Source organism: Haemaphysalis longicornis, unplaced genomic scaffold (genome assembly GCF_048455015.1).
Source record: "Haemaphysalis longicornis isolate Haplotype H1 unplaced genomic scaffold, Haemaphysalis longicornis Haplotype H1 scaffold_5, whole genome shotgun sequence".
NCBI classification, from domain to species: domain Eukaryota; kingdom Metazoa; phylum Arthropoda; class Arachnida; order Ixodida; family Ixodidae; genus Haemaphysalis; species Haemaphysalis longicornis.
The window spans coordinates 135,214,495-135,219,650 of NW_027526385.1; the positions used below are offsets into that span (position 1 = coordinate 135,214,495).

At 45.1% G+C, this 5,156-nt stretch overlaps 1 pseudogene; it reads left to right on the forward strand.

The window, feature by feature from the left end:
- Positions 1-4,254, forward strand: part of LOC144139898 (uncharacterized) — a 20,639-nt pseudogene extending 16,385 nt beyond the window's left edge.
- The last annotated feature ends 902 nt before the right edge of the window (positions 4,255-5,156 follow it).

Below are 5,156 nucleotides of genomic sequence, written 5' to 3' on the forward strand. Positions count from 1 at the left end.
CACACTCTCACACTCTTGGTCTCACTCCCTCTCACTCTCACTCTCACTCACACTCACACACTCACACTCACACTCTCACACTTACTCTCACTCACACTCACACTCACACTCTCACTCATACTCACACTCACAATCACTCACACTCACACTCACACTCTCACTCACACTCACACTCACACTCACCCTAACTCTCACTCTCACTCACACTCACACTCACACTCTCATACTCACTCACACACTCACTCACACTCACTCACACTCACAGGGCCTCCTCGATTAGCAGTCACGGATCGTCCGCGGACTGCCCGAGACGCGATCCGGCGCTCGATTTTCCCGTGTATTCCTATGGGGCTCCCAGTCCAAACGTAGTCCTCGGACAGCTCGCGGACCGTCCAGGACTGGTAAATCGAGGAGGCACACACTCACACTCACACTCTCACTCTCACTCACACTCACACACACTCACACTCTCACACTCCCTCTCACACTCCCTCTCACACACTCACACTCACACTCACTCTCACTTTCACTCCACTCACACCCACACTCACACTCACACTCTCACTCACGCTCACACTTACTAACACTCTCACTCCCTCTCACTCTCACTCTCACTCACAATCACACTCACACTCACACACTCACACTCACACTCACATTCTCACTCTCACTCTCACTCACGCTCACTAACACTCTCACTCCCTCTCACTCTCACTCTCACTCACAATCACACTCACACTCACACACTCACACTCACACTCTCACTCTCACTCTCACTCACACTCACACTGACACTCACACTCTGACTCAGACTCACACTCACTAACACTCTCACTCCCTCTCACTCTCACTCACACTCACACTCACACTGTCACACTCACACTCTCATACTCACACTCTCACTCTCACTCTCACTCACACTCACACTCTCACTCATACTCACACTTACACTCACTCACACTCACACTCTCACTCTCACTCTCACTCACACTCCCTCTCACTATCACTCTCACTCTCACTCACACTCACAATCACACTCTCACTCTCACTCTCACTCTCTCTCACTCTCACTCTTCACTAACACTCACACTCTCACTCACACTCACACTCTCACACTCACACTGTCACACTCACTCACACACTCACACACACACACACACTCTCACACTCTCACTCACACTCTCACTCTCACTCTCACACTCACTCTCACTCTCACTCTCACTCTCACTCACACTCTCACTCTCACTCGCACTCGCACTCGCACTCATACTCATACTCATACTCTCGCTCTCACTCTCACTCGCACTCGCTCTCGCATTCGCACTCGCACTCACACTCTTACTCTCACTCTCACTCACTCACTCACACTCTCAATCTCAGTCTCACTCTCACTCTCACACTCTCAGTCTCACTCTCACACTCTCAGTCTTACTCTCACACTCACACGCTCACACTCACACTCACCCTAACACTCACACTCTCACACTCTCACTCTCTCAATCTCACACTCTCTTAATCTCACACCCCCACTCTCACTCTCTCAATCTCACACTCTCACTCTCTCACTCTCTCACACTCTCACTCTCTCACACTCTCACTCTCACACTCTCCCTCTCCCTCTCTCACTCTCTCACTCACCCTCACTCTCTCTTCCTCACTCTCACACACTCTCTCTCTAACTCTCAAACCCTGTCTTTCGCACTATCTCTCAATTCTCTCAATCTCACACTCTCTCACTCTCTCTCTCACTCTCACTCTCTTACTCTCACTCTCTCTCACTCTCTCACTCACTCTCTCTCTCACACACTCTCTCACTCACACACTCTCTCAAACACACACACACACACACTCACACACACGCGTGCATGCTAGAAGTTAACAGCTGTGTACGGGGGCGGTCATTGCTTACAACGACAGCGTGGTGTTTTTCTGAGCACCGAGAGGTCATCCCACCTAGCAAATGCTAATAAAACTAATACAAGTGCCCAACAAGCAACCAGGCACTTTTTTGTTTGTCCCACGCGATTTTCGTCCTGGAGACCCTCGATTTGATACCCCACATTCTTTAGCGCCACACCTCTCTGCATTTTCACCCAATCTGAGACGATCTATGACTCAAGTGTTACACGGTTAGCCATTTTCGATATTTTTCTTCAATCCTTTTTAAATTTTTAACATTGAGTTTTATCAATTCTCTACATTTACGCTTTTATAATGATTACAGGTTGACCTTCCGTGATATCTGCATTTTTGTGTATATGCAACGCGTTACAAGATCATGGCGGGGATAGGGGGAGGGGTGTACTCGGCAAAAAATGCTACGCAATAAAACAGCAAAGATATATCCATGAACGCCTTGCGCTTCAGAGATTCGCGGGGACAGTTCGCTTTTACACAAGGCGTTTTTTCAGGATGCAGAGCAAGAATGCACGGAACCGTAACCCTAAACATCTTCGACGTAAATGAACGGAGCAGCGAGCGCACGTCCCCTCACCCAATCTTGCTTGTTTCGACCTGGGGACCCAGCACACCATCGAGCCTGGACCCCCTCTGTCATGAACACGAACACGGAGCCTACATCAAGAGTTTGGTATCTATATATACGTACAATTGCTTCCAACCAGCGTTAATCTTCATGGGCAGCAGGTATAGCTGTATTAAATCTGCAACGAAAATTGTTTCCGACCTCACAGAAGCTACGGTGTCATGTCGTGGCCAATGCAAGAGTTTGAGCTCACGAATTTGCACCCGTAATATTTTTACCACACGTGAATTTGAAAACACACTGACTGCTAATGAAATCAGCGTCCATCTGACGCCGAGTAAATTCCTAGCATGAGAGAGTTGTGAGGCCTTTTGTGTTCTGAATTCATTTTGAGTTCTCAGCCCATTTTGAGTTCTGAGTTCATTTTGAGTTTTGAGTAAATTTTGAGTTTTGAGTCCACTTTGAGTTTGAGTACATTTTGATTTTTGAGTACATTTTGAGTTTTGAGTACATTTTGAGTTTGAGTACATTGTGAGTTTTGAGTACATTTTTAGTTTTAACTCATTTGAGTTTGAGTACATTTTGAGGTTTGAGTCCATTTTGAGTTGGAGTTCAGTTTGAGTGCATTTTGGGTTTTGAGTACATTTTGAATTTTGAGTTCATATTGAGTTTGAGTACATTTTGAGTTTGAGTATATTTTGAGTTTTGATTACATTTTGAGTTTGAGTTCATTTTGAGTTCTGAGTACATTTTGAGCTTTGATTCCGAGTGAGTTCTGAGTTTTGCGCTCAATGTGAGTTTGAGTTTGAGTGAGCGCAGATGTGCTGCTCAGCAATGAGTCTGAGTTTGAGTGAGTGGTAATTCGAAAAAAAATTGTGAGTGAGTTTGAGTGAGCCAAGTCAACTTTGCCGAGGTATGGCCACCCCACAGGCGGCTAACCCATTCATCCTGATCATACAGATTGGTAGTTCGTATCCCACGTCTACGAAAAAATCAAGTAATTACTGTTTGGTGCAGCTGCCGAGTCCACAGTGCTGCTGTTTGCTTGTTACCGAATTTGTGAATGTCATACGTGCCATGCTATTGCTATCGGGAGATGTAGAGATGAACCCCGGGCCAGATATTCTCGTTGAGGTGAAAAAGTTGTCACAGGGCCAGTCGACAATAATATCTGAGCTCCAAGGTCTAGAATCCGAGATAGGCACCACTAACCAGACTATCACCGATCTTGGACAGTGCATTGCTGTCTTGGAAAATCACTGCCAAAATCTTCTAACCCTTCGAGCAGAAGTAGTGCAATAAATACTAATACCGATGAGCTAACTCACCGGGTGTATGACATAGACGAGCGTCTTGACGACATCGAGAGCCGTTCCCGGCGTGACAATCTAATATTCTACAATCTCCCTGACACTAATCCGAAGGAAACATACGCTCAGTCAAAAGAAATAATAATCCAGCACTGCCTTGAACGACTTCAACTAACAATAGAACCAAAAGACATAGAGCGTGCGCATCGCCTTGGGCGGCACACCAATAACCATAAACGGCCTATAATAGTGCCACTCTCGTCTTTCAAAACTAAAGAATCCATCCTTTCAAATGACCCAAAACTAAAAGGTACAAAATTTAGCATTGGCGAAGATTTCACATACCCTGTTCGAATAGCCCGAAAAGAGCTCATTGCTTTCGCTAGGAGCAAATCTGTGCCATTTTCACTGCGTTTTCAGACTTTTCACATTGGCTCTAAGCGATACATTTTCGACTAAGAAGCAGGAATTGTCAAGGAAAAAACATAGGGATCAGTACGCCGACGGCAAACGCGCCAACAGCCACGTACAAGCACTAAAGCTAAGCTTTCGTTTTCTGTAATTTATACTAACACCCGTAGTTTTCTTCCTAAGCGCATGCCCCTGTCTAATCTATTAAAATCATCTGGCAGTAGCCTACTTATATTGACCGAAACCTGGCTTACTGACGACATTACAGATACAGAGGCTCTGGCTAACTTGCCGCACTTTAACCTTTTTCGTCACGACCGTAAGAACCCACGTGGTGGGGGCGTACTCATCGAGACTAGAAAAAAGCTATCTTGCTCCCTTATCAACATCGCCTCTCAACTTGAAATATTATGGGTAATGTGCCCTTCCCCACCCGAAACAGTAATACTTGGCGTATGCTACAAGCCCCCTCGTACTGATCCGAATTTCGCCCGCGAAATAAATGAAATGCTATCTACGCTTACTAATAAACACTCCGCCACACATATCCTCCTTTATGACGACTTTAATTTCCCGAATATTGACTGGCTGAACCAAACACAACTAATTACAGGAAATACCGAAGCAAGAGAATTTGTCGATGTTTGTCTGAACTTTAACCTTACGCCACTGGTATCCGAACCAACACGTGTAACTAGTGAATCATAGAATATTTTAGATCTGATACTAACAAACAGCCCCGAAAGCTTAGAATCTATCTTGTACTTACATGAAATTAGTGATCACAAAGTTATTCATACTACACTAATCTTTATCCCTAAAACACGCCACATTTCCAGCAAAACAATTCATATGTACAATAAGGGTGATTATGAAGCAATTTATAACAAACTGCGAGATTTGCTACCTGCGTTTGAATGCAATTTCAATTACCGATCTCTTAACAGTAA